At 35.8% G+C, this 23,537-nt stretch overlaps 1 pseudogene; it reads left to right on the top strand.

Annotated features, from left to right (window-relative positions):
- The window catches only part of LOC149161466 (3-ketoacyl-CoA thiolase 2, peroxisomal-like), a 29,375-nt pseudogene extending 6,886 nt beyond the window's left edge, over positions 1-22,489 (top strand).
- Positions 22,490-23,537: the final 1,048 nt, after the last annotated feature.

The raw sequence follows: 23,537 nt of genomic DNA, 5'->3' as shown, positions 1-23,537 counted from the left end.
ATTTTGGCAATCCCCCAACAAAGACCATGGAAACACTTTCCCAAGGATGAGAAGGAACTGGAAGTGGAGTGTACAAGCCTAGTTTTCTATTGCTGGGTTTTCTTTTAGCACACATGGTACACCCTTTAATATATCTAGAAATTGTTTCATGCATTCTTGGCCAATAACGGAACCTTTGCAGCTGTGCAACTGTTTTACTTACACTAAAATGACCTGATATTAGAGAAGTATGTGCTTCTCGAATTATGTTAACTCTTTCAGTTTGAGAAATGCATAACTTTCCCAAATGATACAAGAGTTGGTCCTTAACATGATGATCCAATTCTTCTACTTGTTTTCTGTGACTTAAAGTTTCATATACATCTTTAAAATCTACATCTTGAGCATATTGTTCAATGTATCTTTCATGCAATACTAAGTTATGCTTAAGTATAGTAGATGCATTTATGATTGGTCTTGATAACATATCTGCAACCTTATTGCATTTGCCTTTCTTATATCTGATGACAAGATGAAACTGTTGTAGAAAACCCATCCACCTATAGTGTCTTGATTGCTGCAATTTAGTTTGTGAGTGCAAATATTGAAGTGGTTGATGATCTATATGTATAATTGTTTCCTTGCCCAATAGGTAATGTTTCAACTTTTTCACACTCTGCATTAATGCATACAATTCTTTATCATATGTGGGATAATTAACTACTATAGAATTAAATGTCTCAGAATGATAACATATGGGTTTACCAGGTTGCATCAACACTACTCCCATGGCATAGTCACTGGCATTTGTTTCAATCTCAAATGGTATTTGAAGATCTAGAAATGCTAGTATTGGTGTTGTACTAATTTTTTCTTTCAAGGTGTCAAAGGCTTTCTGTTGTTTTCCTCCCCACTGAAACACCTTGTTCAATCTTGTTAAAGCATGTAAGGGAGCTGCAATCAAAGAAAAGTTAGCAATAAAATTTCTCCAATATTGTGCTGCTCCTAGGAAGCTCCTAACTTCTGTAACAGATTTGGGTTTAGGCCAGTTCACAATGACTTCAACCTTAGAGGGATCTATCTTCAATTCACCACCCCCTACAATGTGACCCAAATAATTTAAAGATGTTTTGCCAAATTCACATTTTGATAACTTAACATAGAGATTTTCTCTTTTCAAAACATCTAGAGTCTTCTTTACATGCTTCAAATGTTCTTCCCATGTTTTACTGAAAACAAGAATGTCATCTAAATATACAATTACAAAATCATCAACAAAAGGTCTAAGTACATCATTCATAACTCTCATGAAAGTGGCAGGAGCATTAGTTAAGCCAAAAGGCATAACTAGCCATTCATACAACCCTTGCTTTGTTTTGAAAGCAATCTTCCATGCATCTTGTTCTGCTACTCTGACCTGATGATAGCCACTACATAAGTCCAACTTGGAAAAGTAAACTACTTCTTTCAACTGATCTAATAGATCATCTATGCGAGGAAGAGGATAACGATTCTTGATCGTTATTTTATTTAGTGCTCTGTAATCAATGCACATCCTCCACAAACCATCTTTCTTTCTCACCAACACAATTGGAGATCCACATGGTGATGTGCTTGGCCTTATGAACCCTTTATCGAGCATCTCTTGTACCTACTTCTTGATCTATGCATTCTCTAAAGCAGATAACCTGTACATTCTGATGTTAGGCAATGGAGCATCTTGCTGCAAATGAATATCATGTACTATTTCCCTTTTTGGTGGTAGATATTTAGGTTCTTGAAATAGGATATCATATTCTGAAACAACTTTATCTAAATCAACTTTCTATTTAGCATCACAACCTTCAAATGCATTGGTTTTATTAGGGGTCTTTTCCTTTACAACCATTAGTAAAAATTGTTTGCATGAATTTAAAATTCTTTTCACCTGCCCTGAGTTTATGAGAGGGTAGTTATTTTTGAGCTAATGAGCTCTAACAATATATTCTATTCCATATTTTGTGAGTTGATACTTATTTTCAGTTCTATAGAAAATGGATTTTCTATCATACAAGTAAGGACTTCCTAAAACAATCCCACATATATCCAGGGGAACTATATCTAACTCAACCTCATCTACAAAAGTTGACCCAATAGCAAACCTAAGTTTACATTGTCTAGTCACTTGTAGCTTTGCTTTATCACATACCCAACCTAATGGATATGGCTTCTTGTGAGGTGTTGTTAGTAAGCCCAACTTTTTTACAATTGTTTCAGAAATCAAGTTTACTTGTGAACCACTATAAAAAAAAGTATCAATATTTTGATGCTTGGAAATAACTCTAATATGAAAAAGCTCATGTCTTTTCCTATCATTATCTTCATTATCAATAGATTGTGTAAAATTACTTGTAGATGCTTTAGAAAATTAACTTTTATACCTGTGGCTATGATTGTTGTTTCATCACCTAAGTCTGACCCCAAGTCTTTCTGAATAGCAGCAACAGCCTTCTTCTTCTTACCACTGAACTTCTTGGGTTTCAGCTCCAGATGCAAAGACCAGCAGTGTTCATCATGTCCATCCTTCTTGCAGTGAGTGCATGAAGGTTTGTCTTTCTGTACAGTGTTTGTCTTCCTCTCCTTCCATTTTTTCTTCTTCTTTTCCTTATTCTTGCTTGCAGTGGTTTTTTATGGTCCCCCAATCTCTGGGTTCACATTCTTGCCTCTAGCCTCCAGATGTGTAGCCTGAACTGATACCTCATCTATGCTAGTAGGGTTAAACATGAGAATGGTGTGCCTCAAATAGCTACGCAGACCACCTATATACTTCAACAAAGTTTCAGGTCAGTCTAGAGAAATGCCTAGAATTAAAGCTCTTTTTCTAAATTCCTGGGTATATCTTTGTACACTTTTCCCCTTTAATTGGCGAATAGTTTGCCAACTCATCATTGCTTGCTGCATATAAGCTAGTGCATAGAATTGTTTTTTAATGGCAAAAACAAATTCACTCCAAGTAGAAAGAATTTTACCATGCTTCTTCAAATCAGCTTGTGTCCTGCCTTCCCACCACACTAGGGAAGTTCCTCCAAGGTGAAGGTTGGCTAGCTGAATCTTTCTCCTTTCTAAAGCGATGTTCTGCACCCTGCAACATACTTCAATCTATCCAATCTAGTTATCTAGCTTTTGTGCATTTAATTCTCCATCATACATTGGCAAATCAAATTTTACATCTAATTTAATAAAAGATGTTTTCTTCTTTTTATTTTCAGGGCTAGAAGGAGGTGTTGATGGAGGAGGCTCTTCCCTTTTCCCTTTGCCTTCTGAATGGCCATCTAGAAGAGGTTCCTCTGTTCGTTTGTCTTGTTTGGAGGTGGAAGTACTTTCACCTCAACCCTTCTTAAATTCTTGATACATCTCTTCTACCATGGCTCTCATGGTCATGAAACTGTCCATGAACTGAGAGTCTGATTCCAAGGGAATATCTTCTACCATTTTCCTCCGAGGATAGACTCTTCCAATTTCTGGGTTAGCCTCAACCAGTTCTCCTTCTCCTAATTTGAGCTTTGACCTAGTTAGTATTCAACAATCCAGCACAAGCTTGTCTAACCTTTGCAAACCTAAAGCTCTGATACTACTTGATCTGATAATGAGATCTTAGACAATTATTAAGGTATTACAAACTCATGTGCATGGATTTTCCTATATTACTTAGTGCAATGGATCGATAAGATTGCGAATAACATAAACAAGGAAGCAGTTAAAGAAACATAATAGACAACACACATAAACACAACAAGTTTAATATGGAGTTCACCCAACACTCCTGTGCCACGTCTCCTGGTCCAGCCTTTAGTGGTGACCTCTCTATTATGTCTTTGAAAACATAGTTTTACAGAAGTGAGCTCAATTTGAGTCTCACACAACAGATACAAAACAACAAGGCTTTACTTGGATCCCCCAAGTCTTTCTAAGTACACAGACTCTCCTCACTGACTCTCTGTCTCTATTTGCTCTCTGTCTTAGCACTGCTTGTCTCTGTCTTCTTTCTTCTGTGGCTTTAAACTCAACCGGCATTGTCTATTCATTTCCCCTTCTCGGGCTCTCTGGCTCCCGGTCTCTATCCACTCGAATCCCCCTCTGAGCATTAGTAATCAATGTTGAATGCCTTCAGGGATGGTGGCCACTTGTTTCTATAATAGAATAGTTGATCGATACCTTTGGAATCCCAAAAATGGTTGTTCTCTGTTTACATATAGAAATACACGTAAAACTATAAAAATCCGCCAATCTGTAGTTTATCGGATTTGAAATATTATAAATTTCGCTCTATACTCTTATCGGTTCCACCTTTCTATCGCTTATCACATCTCCGTCGTTGATCTAAGAGATATTGATCCAACAACTAAGGTTCATTTTGGGTGACTCATGCGTATGGGAGTGAACCACCGGAAAAGGGTGGTTTTCTCTCTCCGATGCCTAGCCACGTGGCAGCCAGTGTATGGGCTCGGGCAGAGCCTGGCCAAAACCACTTATCGCCTATGGCCTGCCCGAAATCCCACTTGTTTCATATCTCAAAACATATACACCTGCATGTATAAACCCTTTCGAGTCCATTTTCATCGCTTTATTCGCATTACTTTTGTTTTTCGTTTATTTAACGAAAATGCAATTACAATGAAAAAACCCTTTTACTGGACTTGAAATATTATCAACTATCATCCATAATCTTGTCAGATCCGTTTTCATCGCATCGGCACTTTGTTCTTTTTATTTCATTTATTTAACAAAAACATGAAATACAAAGGAAAACCATGTTTTTCGGAACTCAAAATATATGTGTTTTCATTTATAATCCCATTAGGTCCAGCTATTGCAATCGCCTGCATCGCCCTCACTCCTTTGTGTTGCTCCGATGCAATATTGTGATGTGACTTGTCACAATCGCATATTGCATAAGCCCCTAGGCCGTTGTAAGTGCTCCGTTGTAATCTGTCGATGTGATATGGCGGGTTAAACTAGGCCGTCGATCTACGTGCTTTGATCGATGGTCCTCGTTGACCCCGTTGATTGCTATGGCAATATTTATATGGTTGCCTCCTATAAGCTCCGCCTACCTTCACCGATTACGATATGTCGATCGGATCTGGACCGTTGATCGGCTAGATCCGACAGCTCCTGTGCAAAGTTGTTTTAAGCCTCCAATAGGCCTTATTTCACTATTTTCTTCGTGTTTTTCACTCCCAATAGTGTAATCTACCTTTTTCAAAGGTTTTCTTTATGTGATAGTTTTTAACTATGTGAAGACTTAGAGGTTTTTTAGGATCCATTTGGATCATCCCTTGAGAAAGCGTCGTTCCACCTCATTGTAGCTGACGGTTGTATCGACCACAAACTCACTGATAAACACCCTTATAATTCGATCAAGCCAATGGTCTACAACGCACACGATCTTATCTTCCAATGCTTCTAGTCTGCGCACTAATTCTAGAGTCCACATGATTGGTTTATCGAGCCTGCACCTTCCTTGACTGTCTGCTAGCTTTGTGATCCACTCGTACAATTCAGAGGGGAAGGATGCAAAGAAAATTTTGTGGATTTTCATATATAAGTAGCGCTCCAACCAATGTTCCTTTGATACTCGCAGATTCATGTTTTCCTATGCCACGAACTCGTGAATATTTCTATCCAGCCACCCTTCAATTTCTTTCTTCATCGGATTCTAGCGGCACGACATCAGGCATCCCTCATGCAGATCTCGGTCCTGGCAATGGAACCATTTGTTGGCTTGTAAGGGTCCGACCCAAGTTCGGAGGTGATTTAGCCAAACAAATCCCGGTACTACTGGCCCTTTCAGCAATAGTCCATGGAGCATGGACTGAGGCCTCACCCGAAGTAGTATGGGAGGGTGCTAGAACCAATTTTCTACACCCTGGAGATTTCTGATGTTTTCAAGTGGTCTGTAGTTCGACCCTACGCATGTTGCTACGCGCACTTACCTGTGCCTCGCAGCCTGGGATGCTACCTTCGTGCAGCCCTACTTGAGGCCAAACAATGTTGTTACCCAATTCCTTATTATTAACCCAATATTAGTCGATCACTTAGCTTATCAGTATGTGTCTAGATATATTTAGCAATGTTCAGTACTCATATAAAAGCGTGCGATAAAGAAAACAATATAACTAAATAGGAAATAGCATCAAAACAGATACACAAGATTTGGAATCAAACTTCTCTTTATTATTCTTCTTTCCTTGGTTACAAACTCGACTCCACCCTACGCACTCAGTTGCAGGGGTCCACGCACTCAGCTGCGGACTCAACTAGGCCTCTATGCACTCAGCTGCAAAGCCTCTTCCTACTACTACGACCCAAAGAACTTAGACCTTTTCTCTATACTTCTATCTCATACTTTGCTCTTTCTACTTACTTCTCTCTTTTTTCACTTAGAGCTTTGCTCTAATTATACAATCCCATGATTCGCGGACCATGGGTAGGCTGACATTACATTCAAAACTTAGGGTGGACAACCCTATGACTCTAGCATACACTTCGCGCTCCACATCTGCAATTCGTGGATTTTTTACAACAATAATACTCAAAACTTGGGCTTTGAGCCCCAAAACATGCTAAGGGGGGATTCCATGCCCAACAATAGTACTTTTTCTTTCTCCCTAGATCCTTATCCAAAATATGCTTGTGGAACTTATCCATAACAAAATATTTTATCTCTTTACTATTTATGGGACACGTGTTCAAGAAAATACCCCATTTACTAAACCATTTGTTATTTTTCTGCATCCAAGTATTATTTCTTTTGCACAATATGTCATTACAGACAACCTTAGGCCATCTTCCCTCTTCCATTTGCACTTTTCTTTTTAAATACCTTATGAATCGCACCATAGCAATTGCTTCAATAGGAGAAGCCCTTGTTTCATTTGACAAGATAACCCCCCAAAGTTCTTTTTTTTCTACAAACATCACAGCTTAGATTTTTGTTGAAGTCAATTCTGAGATATTTGTAATTCATAACTTCTTCCAAAATGTTGCCTTCAAAGTAGAAATTATGTTGGTTATGTTTTATTTTTTCAGAGAAAACCACTACTTTCATTTTGCTAATATTGACTTGCATCCCCACTCTTCTACAAAAATGCTCAAGGGATAGTAAGTGATCTTGCAAACCAAGAGCAGATTTAGCAATCAGAATAAGGTCATCTAAATACAAAAGAAGTCTTATAAAAAACTTGCCCAAATGGATACCATCACCCCCTTGTGAATTTAACCACTCCTCAAGCTTGTCGATATATAAACCAAAAAGGGTAGGAGATAATGGGAAACCTTGCTTGACCCTGATACCGCTTTTAAAATTTTTAGAAATTCTTGTTGAAGTCTTAATTTTGAATTTCATCTCTTCATACACCCTATGCACAACTTCTCTTAAATGTTTAGGAACCATAGGTTCCTCCATTCTATGCCACAACTTATCCCTAGGAACCATGTCAAACGCTTTTCTGAAATCAACAAAGCAACAAAATGCTTATTCCTTTTTCTCCCAAACTTTTGCAATGATGTGCCTTAAAGTTATATAGTGATCAACTATGGAATGTTTAGGTCTAAAACTTGCTTTCTCTTTAGAACACTTATCTCTTTCTTCTGCCCACTTGCTGATTTATTTTCTAGCATGCTTCCAAATAACTTTGCAAACAAGGGGTTTATCATTATGGTCCTATAATTGGTGGGATTTTGACATCACCTCTCTTGAAAATAGGTATTTCCAGACTAGTTGTCCAATCTATGTGGAACCCCTATTGTATGATGTTGTTGAAAATTTTTGTAATGTGAGGCGCAAGAATCCTTAAGCCCCACTTTAGATACTCTACTTGGAGTTCACCTAAGTCTTTTGCTTTTCCAACACCCAAATTTTTGATACCCATCTCTACCTGTTCCACCATGAAGAGTTCAGTATCAGTGTTGTCCAAGAGGGGAGGGTTAACCTTGGGATCCTTCTCATAGAGTTGTCTTGCACAGTCAAACCATTTAGAAGTTGTAATACTATTTTCAGTTTGCATCTTTCTCGGTTGAATTTTTATATATGTCATCTGATTAATTTGGTATACATGTTTGAAGATAAACATTTATATGTCACTTCGTAAATACATTTTTGTGTTGAAAGAGGAACTTTACATTTTAGTATGGGAGATGTTGCCCCGTTTGTAGGGAGAAAATGTAAATATAATATTAATATAATTTAAGAGAAAATGTTATTAACAAGTAATGCATGAGCATATTTTATTTATATTTAATTTGAAAAAATGTTAGAGAATTTAAGTTTTTATGGAAGATTTCTAGAATTTGTTAAAATTTGCTAGAGATTTAGTTGTTAGGATAGATTTGTTAAAATAGATAATTACTCTAGCATGAAGAAGTTGGATAAAATTAGAGAGTCAGTTGGTTGAGTCAAGTCGATTTGATTCATAGTTGAATTTATTGTGTGGTTTCATGTCAAGCTATTTTAGGCGATTTTCTAGTGGAAAAAGGTTTAAATATCCCGCATTGGGTTCATTGTAATCATCAAGTTTGTGTGATCAATAGAAGAGACATGGATCGTATCATTTTGTATGTGAATTATTTGTTATTTTGTGCCTATACTCCTCTTCCTTTCCAACAAATTGGTATCAAAACGGAGGAAGGATCACAGGATCTATGGTACTTGCAGATCCAGTGAAAAGAGGGCCAAGTGAAGAAAATCGACAATTTTTTTAAAAACAATTGTGTTTCAAAATCATCACACTATTAAGAAGTGGGAAGTGTGCAAGAGGGTTCAAAATCTACACTTTCTTAGTACATAAGTTGCACACCTGCACAGTTTTATTGTGTTATGTGTGCAAGCCCCGTAAGGAATTAAAAAATCCGAAGTCGTGACACATTAAAAATCCCATGATATATTAAAAATACCATGTGTTAATTCAAAAGGTTACAAAAATGTTTTGGTCAAAATTCGGGTTATGTCAAATCATATTTAATACTTTTTAAATATTTGTGCCAATATGAGGGTGTGAACACTTTTTGAAAATCTTATATAACCTTTTTACAAAAGGTTTGTTAAATTATTTTGGAAGGGGTTGGTTAATACGTAGCCATCTTTTTTAAAAGATATTTTTTATTATTCGTAATATTATAAAGATTTTTTATATATAAAAATTAACCAAGGGTTTTATTGAAAGGTATATTAAATGCTTTTTTTAATAATTTATTGAAAAGGGCTTATAAAGCAATTTAGTTGTTAGACATCACCATGGAGAAGAACAAATATGAAGGATAAGCATTGAATGCATATATTATTCACATGATATACATTTTATAATACATTGGAGTGATTGTTGGATTCCATATTCCAATGCCTCTTTGACTCCCTTTGACTTCTTACATTCCACACCAACCCTTAGAGGATTAGGTGTCCAACATTCCCCCTCTTAAGCCAAAGGGGTATGTATGAGTCCAAGAACAGAGTTTTAATTCAAAATGTGTAAAATATGCATGGAAACACTATGTTGAAAGTGCTCTCTGAAATGGTTGTATAAGGTGGTGGTTTAAGGATGACCGCCAATAATGGAATGCTTAATGCAGTTCCCAGGAATATTCCAAATATGGCACAAATGGAAGTCTTCTACTAGAGGAAGTGCTCCTAATGCTTTTAAGAGGGATACCTTCAACCTAGAAAAGGGAGGTTTGAAACCTATGTAAAAAAATGAGAACCTCAACCTCAAAAGGGAGGTCTCAACCTACAGTGGTTTCAGGATGGCCACCAACTATGGAACGCTTAATGCAATTCTTGGAACTCTTCCAAAACTAGCAAGAAGATGAAGTCTTCTGCTAGACAAAGTGTCCGCAATTCTTTGAAGAAGGCGAATCTAAAAACTAAAAATGGAGGTCTCAACCCTGCATAGATAGTTTAAGGTTTGCCACCAACCAAAGGCATGCTCAAGGGCATCTTTGTCTCTGGCTACAACTCTGAATCTAATATGGAAAGTTGTGGCTCAGGCTCACTTGATGAGGCTTTGAAACTTTTATATGACCATCACTTCCCCTCCTGTCATACACAAGTTGAGATGATGGAGAAAACTCAACTACAAGACTGTTCAATACTCTAGAAAAAATTATGTCATATGACTGAAATATCTTCTTGGTTATTGAAGCCTATTTCCAAGAAGCAATCCATCCAAGGTGAATCTTTTTTCTGGAAAGAGGCTTGTTGCTAAAGCATTTGTTTGAAGAGTTAGTGGTTTTATGACATTTGTCACATGGATGATGATCAAAACAATGATTTTTAATTTTTCCAACACAATCACAATGTTGGCATTTAACAGCTTTTGGTTGCGAATGTGGAGGAGAAGAATCTGGAACAGGTGTAGGTGAACTGTCATAAATAAATCCAACACTCTGAAATTGGATGTGATCTGAGTAATATAGAACATGAAAGGACACATCCTTGTCATATACAAGACTAGTTTTGTGCCTGTTGCTGACAAGCTCTTTCGAAGGTCTGATGATTGGCTAGGGAAGTCACTACAAGAAAAAAGGAAATTGGTGAGGGGAAAAAATGTCACCATAAGCTCCTTGGCGATGGTCAAAATAGCATTCGTCACCAAAAACTAAACGTCACCAAAGGTGTCGTCGCCAAAAGTATAAGTGTTGTAGTGACATACAAAGGCCATCACTAATAATTATTTATAATGATGGATAACAACTGTCACCATTTCATATGAGCAATGGTGATGATAGCCTCCATCACGAAAAATTGAACGTCACCAAAGGTGGCATTGCCAAAAGTATAGGTGTTGTAGTGACATTCAAAGTTCATTACCAATAATGATTTATAATGATGGATAGCGACCATCACCATTGCATATGAGAAATGGTGACGGACCATAGCCTCGGTCACCAAAAATTGAACATCATCAAAGGTAGCGCTGCCAAAAGTATAGGTGTTATGGTGACATTCAAGGTCGATCACAAATTTTGATTATAATGACAAATAGTTACCGTCACCATTTCATATGAACAACAATGATTTATTGTGATGGATCTTTAATGGCCGTCACTATTGGTGCATATATATGGTGACGTTCGTTGACCGTCACCAATAGTCGCATTTTTGTAAGTATAGGTGTTGTGGTGGCATTCAAGGTTCGTAATGAATAATGACTATAATGAAGGATAACGACTGTCACCATTCCATATCAACAACAACGATTTATGATTATGGACCTTTGAGGGTCGTCACTATTGATGCGTATATATGGTGGCATTCATTAACCGTCACCATTTCATATTTTTGGTGAGGGTTGAAAAATGTCACCAAAGCTCATTGGTGATGGTCAAAAGAGCCTCCATCACCAAAACTTGATCGTCGCCATTCCATATGGATGTCAGGGCATGATGGGATCGAACCACCAACCTCCTTCTTGTAAACCAGGTTCTCTTCCATTGATCTAGTACCCTTTAAAGAATTATACTTTTAAAAATTAGACCTTGAAACTTCATAAATTGTAAATTCTACAACTTTCAATAAATTACAGTCTCGACAATATTTTACTAAACAAGCAAAGAAGCATCTAAGCTGCAATTCCCTACCTAATGGTTATTGAATTTACGAAAAGTGGGTGGAATAAAAAACAGTTATGTATAAGAGAATCAATAATTTCAGTTGAATACTCGATTAGAAATGAAATTTTGAAGACATTTATAACTTATAAATGACCTATAACTAGAAAATGCACCAAATATTTCAAAGGAAATGTCATAAATGGATAGCTTATGGAAGAAGAGGAGGCAGGGACTTGGAACCCTTGTACATCTTGGCATGCCTTAGCACTTGGGACATCTTATCTTGTTTGAAATGTCTTCATACTATCTGTCACATGTTAGCATGCTTTAGAATTCCCTAACACAACTTGGCAATCATGAACTCACAATTACCATTACATTTTTCCATGACTTGGGAACCTTACATTCACTAGAAAACCTTCGCACTCCCTAGTTTTCATTCCCTATGTTATCCTCCACAACGTCCTAGGATGATGAGGAGATCGACCGAGGCAACCACAGACCAAGATTTTAGTTTGGTAGTTAGCCCTACCAAACCAAAGAGGGCTCTCTCTATGAAATCACAGTCAAGAGATGACTGGAATGTAAAGGATTTTAGGCTAGATAGCTAGGCTTGGGTGGGTTTTTGCAAAATTTAGGGACTTGGAACTTTGTCCACCTGTGTCTTGTCTGGCAGGGACTTCGTCAAGGAGGCAGGAACTTGGAACTCTGTCTAGGATAAAGCACCTAACATGCATTATAGAAGCTCCCTAGAATAGAGTACCTCCTACCTAGAAGAGTGCCCCCTACTCAAAATATAGAACCCTTCTCTACTGTGCACTTTTCTTAAATATAAATCTGTGCATAAAATAGTACTAAGAAAAAAACCTAAATTAAGAAAAGTGAGCATCTAAGTCAAACTACAAAAACATACTAAATATGGCTCTATATAAGTTTGCGAAACAATAGACAAGCATGCTTGCATACAACAACCATAAGATGCCTAAAATCAATACGCTTCTTTCATCGTCGCTATAACCTCACAGCAAGGCTAGAATCTGTAGCATGTACCCCAAGGCTGTATGCATCTGCTGAAGGTGTAGATTGAAAGGACTTGTTGAGATGAAGTATTATTGAAGGAGAAACACTTTCAAAACAATAGATAAAGTTTACTGTGAATTCAACCCATTTGCACATAGACTGAGGCTGCTACTGGATACACTTCTCCACTGAATGGAAAATGCAATGTATTGTAGTGTTGCTGAAGAAAAAACACCTTTAGTGCAACACAGATAAAACTCTAACAGATATTGTCATTGTGGCCTTGGTTGTATATGATCTCATTAATATAGGTAACAACTTCAATAATTGAAAAACCAAAAGGTGAGCTACATAGATCATTTGAAATGAAAGATTTGGGCATACTTTATTATTGTTTAGGAGTGTTAGTATAGAAAATGGAAGGCAGCATGTTGCATCTTTATGTCACAGGCAAAGGATGTGAAGAAATACATAAAATATTAAATAGCATGGTATAAGTCAATTGCAGGTTCTTTTGAAATGGGAATGGAATTCTCCTTGTGCAAGTTCTAATCTAGTGGGTATAACTTTAAATAAGAAACTGATAGTTATGGGGTTGGAATTGTCTCACAATTCAAGAAAAGTCCCAAATTTGTTCACTAGAAAGAAGCAAATCGAGTCATCAGGTTTATGGAAGGGAACACCCTATTCGTAGGAATATAACTTGAAATTAGTTGTGCATATTATTTCTCATCTTCTTGTACGTGTGTGCTTTGAAAAGATAACCACACCCAAAGACTCAATAACAGATCTGGTAAAGTTTATAGATATGAAGCACTTCTGAGAAAACCCATCACTTAATGACAATTGAGTGAGGAATATGTCAAAGGATTCATTATTGCACTCAATCATAAAAAGGAAGTTGGGGTATCCAGCATCTTTCCAACAAACCAACTCCAACCATAATGTGAAAGGTAGGTTAACTATGAAACCACTTTCCCACTTTGTAGTATTGTTGCCTCTTGAATTCCAACAAGTATCTGGCTGCTTAGATCCACAATACTCATTCCAGGTAAAGTCTGCATGATAAAATTTTGACGTGAAAGCTTGACACACGCTCTAGTTTCCCTCTTAAAGAGGGTAAGTCAAAATATTATCACAAGCTTAACTGTAATTTGATCATATGTTATTGAGATATTGCATGGAATAAACAATATACTATCAATGCAGTAATGAAGAACTCAAAATAAACGAATTTCTTATTTCTACTATAGCGCCACTCTTGGGATTCTAGGATAAAGCACCTAACCTGCATGGAAAAAGATTCCTAGAATAGATTACCTCCTACCTAGATGTGTGTCACCTGCTCAAAATATAGAACCCTTTTGTATTGTGCACTTTTCTTAAAGATAAAATCTGTGCATAAAACATAACTAAGAAGAACACCTAAATTAAGAAAAGTGAATATCTAAGTCAAACTATAAAAGCATACTAAATATGTCTCTATCTAAGTTTGGGAAACACTAAACAAGCATGCTTGCATACAAAAACCACAAGATGTCTAAAATCGATGCACTTCTTTCATCGCTGCTACACCATCATAGGACAACTATAATCTACAGCATGTATCCCAAGGTTGCATGCATCTACTGAAGGTGCAGACTGAAAGGATATACTGAAATGAAGTATTATTGAAGGAGAAAAACCTTCAAAACAATAGATAGATTCTAATTTGCATTCAACCAATCTGCACACAAGCCAAGGTTGCTACTGGATAAACTTCTCCCCTAAATGGAAATTGCAGTGTATTCCTACTCTACTAAAGGAGAAACACCTTTAGAGAAACATGGATAAAACTCTAACATATATTGTCACTGTGGTATTGGTTGTAGAATATCTCATAAATATAGGTAACAACTTCGATAATTGAAAGACCAAAAGGTGAGATACATAGACCATTTGAAATTATATATTTGGGCATACTTTATTATTTTTTAGGAGTGTTAGTATAGAAAATGCAAGGTAGCCTATCGTATCTTTATGTCAAAAACTAAGGATGCAAATAAATATAGAAAATATTATAGCATGGTACAAGTCGATTTCAAGTTCTTTAGAAACAAGAATGGAGTTCTCCTTGTGTAGATTCTAATCTAGTGGGTATAGATTTAAATAAGAAATTTATATTTATGGGGTTGGAATTGTCTCATGATTCATGGCAAGTCCCAAAGTTGTTCACTAGAAAGAAGTAGAGCGATTCATCATGTTTATGAATGGGAACACCCTATTCACAGGGAGATAACTTCAAATTAGTCGGGCATATTATTTCTCGTCTTCTTGTATGTGTGTTCTTTGAAAAGCTCACCACCTCCAAAGACTCAAGAACAACTCTGGTAAATTTTATAGGTATGAAGCACTTCTGAGAAAACCCATCACTTAATGAAAATTAAGCAAGGAATATGTCGAAGAATTCAATCTTGCACTCAGTCATAAAAAGGAAGTTGGGGTATCCATCGTCTTGCCAACAAACCAACTCAACCATAATGTGAAAGTCAGGTTAACTGTGAAACCTCTTTCCCACTTTGTAGTATTGCTACCTCTTCAATTCCAACAAATATCTTGCTGGTTAGATCCACAAAACTTGTCCCATGTAAACTTTGCATGATACAATTGTGACGTGCAAGCTTGACACACACTCTAGTTTCCCTCTAAAAGAGGGTAATTCAAAAAATTATGATAGGCTTAACTGTAATTTGTTCATACACTGATGAGGCATTGTATGGAATAAACAATATACTATGAATGCACTAATGAAGAACTCAAAATGAATGAATTTCGTGTTGCTACAATAGTTCCACTCTTGGGATTCTCCAATAAGCCACTAATTTATACACATTTGGAATCTTTAATTGGTTTGCAAAAAGATTAAGAAATGTTAGTGATCACTCTTTTCCCTCCCATGGAAGGTCTATACAGAGTCAACAATAAATTGATTTCAAGGTGAGGTATATGCCTGAAAAATAGGAACCTGACTCTACAGCTTTAATTTAGTGGCAAGGAAATATTCAACTGTAAATGCCTAATCTCCTATAGTATAAATTTCTAGATAATGGCTAACCTAAATCTATCCATTGTCCACATATCCCAAAAAACCATGTATGTCTGGACTCTGGTTATGTGTGAGAGAGGGGAGATCACATAAATAATCCATTATCAAAATAAAAAGTTAAAGCACAACATTCAATGGAGATTTTTTTTTTAATTTTAATTACATACCTTAGAAAGTTTGAAAGGACATAACTGAAGCTTCCCTCTCCTTCCAAACTTCATTAAATATGCCCATTTTCCCATGCAGATGTGGCTTGTAGAATCACAATCAGCAAACATAATATGAAAAGTAAGTTTAATGAATTAAAGTAGCTTTGTTATGCCTCAAGCAAATGGAGCGTGAGAAATTGGATTCATTCTCTACAAAAGATGCTATAGCAAGATCTAATCACATTTTTAACTGAAACAAAGGTAAATTGGATTCATTCTCTACAATAGATGATATAATGAGATCTAATGACACTTTCAACTCAAACAAAGGTAAGTTGATTAAGACCAAGCTCCAAAATGATGGCATCCAACTTCTGAGTGGAAATTACTGTATATATCTAGATAGACGCTATAACATAAAGATATTTATTATATGTGAAGATAAAAAAAATGAAAGGAATGTGAAATTTTGACCATCAACTATAAGTTCCTTTCAAGGACTAGATCAAACCATAACATTGTTACCAAGATAATCAACTCACCCATGCTAATATGCTTCTAGTAGTTTCATGATAAAACTCAAGCTCAATAAACTTCAAACAACATAAATTAACCAACGATATGTATGAGGTTTGTTACCTAAGGATTATACCATACTAAATTTAGGGCATCTTTAGTGGAACCATTGTCAGCCTGTTGAGGCTTTTGAATGTTTTGAGGGTGGCATCTACTAATTTTAGTCATCCCAACTCAATGGCCTATAAAAGTGACTAGATCTCTGTAACTTTTAAGATATATTGAACCATAGAACAGGGAAAGAAAAAATACAAAATAAATAAATCTAAATGATAATGTTGGTGAACACAGGAGTGGGATTTTTTATTGGGTAGCCAGACACACAAATGTTTTTGTTTGATTATTTGAAAATTTTCCAGCTAGTCGTAAGGAAAATTGTGATATTATATTTTTTCAACAAAATTTAACTGAGGTAAGTGATAATCATGAGATTTTTTTTTGAATGATCCTATTTTTAAGGATTTTAAGTAAAATATGTATTATTTCAGGGTTTTAAGCTAGTTGATATTTTCATTTTCCCAATGTTTGTGCATGAAAGAAATGAATCTCGTTTACAATGTGGATCAAATTTTGATTTTTAGTTAGTCTTTGTCTTCTTGATAATGTTCCATACCTTTTGGGAACACAATTCTTCAACTTTTGTCAGAAACATGATTCCTAGTAGATTCGAGTCTAGAATATTTGAATCCATTTCCAATATTTCCTTGCAAATTGAATATAATTATGGATCTGCATGTTGTGCACTTTTCTTAAATATATAGCCCCTACCCATCATTATCAATTGTTGCATGGCACACCTTGTCGTACTTATTCTCTTTATGGCATGGGTTTTCTCTCTTGCTTGAGGGACAAAGTGGTTGTTTTCTTACTGGCTATGATAACTGGCTATAAGAAATGACAAGAGGTGTGGAAATATGGAATGAAATAATTACATCTATAGCTAATATACCCTATATCTATTAGTGTAAAAAGGATAAAATGCACCTATATTGAAGCTAGCCTAGTTAATAATATAATAGATATTTCTAATCAAATCATAGTAGTTAGTCCTAGCCAGCAGGAGTCCTTATTGATCTAAGAGTATTTCATGTAGTCAAATGGGATAGATAGTACACCAAGATCTATCAGCGGGTATGTTGTGGGTATGTTCGCTTGAAAGGGGAATTCTCTACTCATAAACTTTGAATGGGTTGAGAAGAAGTTAGGGGAATTATGATGATGAGTGTTATTTACTACTTGATGTTTAGAACCAACTAAACTAACAAAAATGGATTTCACTCTAAGGCTTGAACACATATATGAACTTAGTGCATGGAAAAAGCTATAATACCTTATGGAAGTCCATATGGAAAGTACTTAATCCTATTGTTCTTAAAATCGTCTACAGCCTCCTTACTGTTAACGCCAACAGGTAACACACAAAACACAACCTGCTTCCTGGGAACATGGGATCTAGAACAGGTAACTTTGAAGAAGAACTCAGCTTGGGGATTATTGGAAGTAATTGTGGCATACCAAGCCAACCTTGACGAGTTATAAATAAAACTTCTTTATTCAAGAGTATTAGCTACGAATGTTGTAGTGCTCTCTCATGTTCCTGTGGGTTGGCATCTCCTTGAATGGATGTCTTGAAATGGCTTAAACTGACACTAACCAATAAACACATCCGAACTTCCTTTGTAGACAAGACTTTTTAATTCGATGGATATGGTGCATTTCCATCATATCCAGATTGATCCCAAATTCCTTCCCTTTTTCCAATCCCCGACAATGATTAGGGGATAATGCTTATGACCCTATCCATTTTGGACATTTCAAAAATTTCCAACTAATATTATGCGAGTAGGGCATTCCATCCTAGCCAAGCTATATGGTCATACTTAGTGGCCAAACTATGGTTTACAGCTTACGAAGGTAAGCAAGAACATACCCCCCCCCCCCCCCCACCCCCTGAAAAGTCAATTTTATTATGTGAAACCTACGATTGGGTTGTTTTAAATAACTGGGAGCCACTAATTGTGAAAGTTTCTTCTAATCTAGTTCTACTAGATCATATTATTCAAGTAGATGGGAAAGTGAGTGCTCCAGTGATCATTTAGATCACTAAGTAGAATAATAATTAGCAACTACTAAGATATAAGAGCAAGCGAACTTACATGTCTAATAAATTCAAAATCCTTCTGAAACTGCAGGAAAGGGAAATAGCAGATGTGCATGGGAGGACCAAAAACTACTATGCAAATAAAACTATCCATTATGCCTTGGAGTTTCTACTATAATAACTTAAAACACCCCATATCACATGCATATCCATTTCGAAGATGTGCCTTCGTCTATCTATCTATATCTATATATATATCTATATCTATATATATATATATATATATATATATATATATATATATATATATATATATATATATATATATATATATATATATATATATATATATATAATAGATATATTTCTCTTTGGATATTTTTTTTATTTTTTTTTCGAGTAAGTAAGTATGAATGTAGATTTATCTAAAACGGAGAACCATCATGATAATGATCAAATCAGTGTCTAGTGTTCTATTATGGTGCGCCCACACTCCACATCCCGGGTTGTGCCAGAGAAAGTTCTTGACCTGAGCTGAACATCTTCGGTCAAAGCAGTGTACACCCACTACAACCTTTCACCCCTATTGAAAGGTTTTGGCTCTTCGAATGATTTCATTTTTATTAATAAAATAGTACATATTTAATCATGAGCTCTTTATTTTCAACAATGTCTAGATTTCAAGCAAACAATAGCGAATTGAACTAGACTTGCAGGCTAGCATAAACCAATTTTATCTGCGCCTAATCCAATAAGTAGCGGAGAATTGAAAGGACTATGTTAAGTGGGGTTTGGGATCAGGATGGAACCTTTAGACTCACATAAGAGAGCTTGCTTATGAGGAAAGATTCTGGATATGAAAATTCACCCATCTAGAAATTCATCGATTTGCAGACCATGGTATTGTAATAGTGAAGGATATATAAAGGGATTTCTTAAAAAGTATAAGAGAAGAAACTAACTTGATATTATGATATTATTTTGGGTCTATAATTGTAGATATTTTTGTGTTTTAGGTGAATGGGAAGGCTCTTGCAGCTAAGTGCACGAAGACATTGGTAAGTCTACAACTGAGTGCATAGGCCCCTGCAGTTGTGTGCGCAGGGTCTGGAAAAGTTGTAAAGGAAGACCTGAAGTAATAGAAAGATATTTGAAGAAAAATTGTGTCTATTTTTATGCACTATGTATTTTCTGTATTTACATGCATCTGAATGATATTTATCTATATTTTATCTTAATTTCTCCGTGAAGATCTGGATCAATTGTTAGATGTTATTTTATGCATGATTAGATAGTTACATGAATCTTATAACTTTCTTTAAACTGAAAATCATATATGTTTCATGAATAAGGTTTTGCGAAGGTCAGATCAGAACTAGAACTATAGAAAGCACCTTAAACCACATCACATAGCCTTCTGGATGCAAAGGCCTAGCTCTAGTATCCCCCAATATTACCTCGGGATAACCTAGCTAATAGAATTCCATGAAAGCCTGGACAAACTGGTAAACCCTTGGCCCCTTACAATGGGTGGGGAGCCCACACTTGATTAACCCGTGGCCCCTTACAACTCATGGTCAGGGAGCCCATATTTGCTCAACCTTTGGCACATTGCAATGGAGACTAATAAGTCTATTTATAGGTTTCTTTCCATCCAAATATAACTGGCATAATACCATGGGCCCAAAACCACTAGCTATAGACTATCATTCTTGAGTCAAGGTGAATCCTAACAATTGAATCCCCTTAACTAGATTCGTTGTACCCTTGTTTTTGGTAGTTGTTAATTTGGTTTTTCCATAAATATATTATTAAAAATGTATTTTATCTTCTTTACATTAGAAGAGAGTCAAGACTATGTTGAGTAGATTTAACACATGGATCTTCTAGCAAGAATATAAGTATCGATCATTATTTTCTTTTGACCAGGCTTCAGTATGTGCTGCTGGAGACAGTGCTACCTATGAAAGAGTTGTTGAGTTTGGTGATGATGTTGTCATTTTTTCATAAGTTTCCATTTTTTCCAGCTTAATTGATGTTTTTTTAGGAAATCACTTCCAACACTTTTCATTTTATCATATGTGGTTGATTGAGTTCAGAGTTTTCTTAATTCTTGTTGATTAGCTCATCAACACCTAGTTTTTCTTTATCTGATTGTCACTTCTGCAAAGCTTATTGCATCCCTATTTGCAAGTCTAAATGTGGAGGACTTAAGGGTACTCTTGTCGATGACTTTCTTGCTCTTGTTTTGAAGGTATGGATTAGTGGTTACATTGATAAATTGATTAATGATTTTTTTATGCAGTTTGAAAATTCCCCTCCCCCCCCCCCCCCAACCCAACCATTATGGTCCATGAAGCGTGACTACAAAAATCTTCTCTAAATGTTCTCTATCTTCTTGCAAGCATTGATTTACAAGACTGGACTTAGTTAGTGATATTGTAGTGGGAATTGTTCTTGCACTTGGCTCTTAATTTTCCAATGAGTGCAGGATGGTTGCTTTTTATGCTGGATTCCTAGGTGTATATCCTACCATTTCCTGTGTCAAATGAATTATTTTCTTGTTGGATGCCTGATTTTTTGTGACAACTGCATGTTGCTTACCATGTCATCTCTCTGGAGACAATACCTGTCAGGACTATCAATAGACAATGCTCTTTAGGCCTACAAGAAATTGCAGATGTTTCAGCTGCAATTAAAGTTGGGTTTTATGACATTGGTATGTCAATATATGTTTGTTACCACTAGATTATCATAGTAGGTTTGAATTTAGATAAGTTTATGATTTCAATTTGTTTTCTTCAGGCGTCGGTTAAGGAGTGGAGTCAATGAATATCAATCCTATGGTGTGGGAAGGTTCTGTCAATTCAAAGGTAGGCATCAATAAAAGTTAATGATGTTGTAAACATAAGGCTTTTAATTTTGTCAATAGTTTCAATTTGATTATTTGTCCATACTCTTCTATGTCTTTAATATAGCTTACTATCGCCTTCATATTTAAGCGCGCACACACACACACACACATATATAGAGAGAAACACACCTACACAAGGATATATATATATATATATATATATATATATATATATATATATATATATATATATATATATATATATATATATATATATATATATATATATATATATATATAAGTACTTCATTAAAGATTTGTGTGAAAGGCACTCATGGCTTTTGTTGCCCCTTGCAATATGTTGGATTTTTCAGAAGAGCACAAGATTGTCTTTTACCCATGGTTATCATCTCAGAAAATGTAGTTAAGCACTATGGAGTTTCACGTCAAGACCAGGGTCAAGCAGTGGTATATGGATGCTATTTTAATCTTTTTATTTGAGTGAATTCAATGTTGGTGCAGTTCATATGAATTAGTCAACGAAGGTAAGGAATGGGAATTGAATATTAATTCCTAGAATTGTTTTTCAGGTTGAATCTCATAGGCGCACAACAGTAGCAATAGTTGCAGGGAAGTTCAAATATGAGATCATCCCAATTAAAGAAAAGGTACAAAACACCCATGTTCTGTGATTTCCAAAGTTGGAGTCGCTGGAGAGTTTCCGCAATGGTACTTAATGTGTTTCTTATTTTTGTGTTGAAGATTGTTGATCCTAAAACTGGAGATGAGAAGCCCGTGACGATATATGTTGATGATGGATTTCATCCTAATGTTTCTCTTTATGATTTAGGGAAACTTAGACATGAATTTAAGAAGGGGGGAAGCACCACTGTTGGTATAGAGTTTCTTTCCCAATTACATGCTAAGAATGTTTTCTATGTTGTTGATTTTATAAAAAAGTTACAACATGCTAGATGTTTTGCCATTGTAAAGCACTGGATGTTGAGTATTCAGTCTGTGTCAGTTATGTCTATGTTCTATTTCAATCTCACAAAGGAAATTTAAGCCAAGTAAGTGATGGAGTTGGTGTTGTACTATTGATGAAGAGGGAAATGGCCATGCAAAAGGGTGCACAATGAACAATAAAAAACAAGTTGATCAATGCGTGAAGTTTCATTATAACCACAAATATTCTTAATGGATGAGCACAAATCCTCATCTTGTTGAACCATCGGTTTCCCACCTCTCTTTCCTCCACCTTCTACAAAATGTTCTAAACTAAAATCCCACTGATGCAAAAGTTCATCTCCAACTATAACATTGTTGGGATCAATCCAAATGCATAAGTGAAACACTTAAAAGGTTGTGCTTTACTTGTATACCTTTACACATTGAAACCTCTTCATAAAACAAAATAGACTTTGCAAAAAAACGTTTACGGACTGAGACAAAAAGAGTATGAGGGACCCATATCCTTTTCATCTTGTATCAATCCTGCCTCAAACAACTATGTAGACTTAATGTCTCTAAAACTTTTATTTCAGCTTAGCTTGACAATACAAGATTTCCTACCTTCATGTGTATGGGGACTCAAATCCAATCATAAATTCTAAAATTTTGAGCTACCACTTGCAGCCTCTTTTTCAAAACAGGCAACTTACCTTCTATTTTTATGTTTCCTTTAACCAGCAATAGGAATCAAGAAGTAGGTACATTGTCCAAATTTGTCTTTGAAATGGGCCCAACCTCATTGAAAGTCACAACTTCAAAGGAAGGCCAGCAAACAAAATTTCTTCATGACACATGTCACTGAATAATCTTGTTATTCTCTCTACTCTTTTTTCTCAAATATGACAAATGATCTTATCAGTGTTTTCAACAGTTCTATATGATCATTTTGACTATAACAGGGATGTAAATTATATAAATAGGGGAAGTTAAATGATTAAATTTTGGATTGTGGACAATGAGTCTGTATCGATAATAGGAGAACAGATGTATCCTTTTGAGAGGGTGGTCACTTGACAAATGACATAGCTACAAGCTTGTAATCTTTTGTAGATCTCGACTCTTCTGGACAAATATTTTTTGAGGCTACTTGGCCTTCAGGATTGCCTACTGGCATATATGGATGTAACCTTATTATCAATATAAAATTATTGGATTTTTTTTTCCAAGGGAAAAAAA

The sequence above is a fragment of the Pinus tabuliformis genome, chromosome 5_2 (genome assembly GCF_031772625.1).
Source record: "Pinus tabuliformis cultivar Carrire ecotype Pingquan chromosome 5_2, CPIR1, whole genome shotgun sequence".
NCBI lineage: Eukaryota > Viridiplantae > Streptophyta > Pinopsida > Pinales > Pinaceae > Pinus > Pinus tabuliformis.
This window is presented reverse-complemented; position numbering and strand designations above follow the sequence as displayed.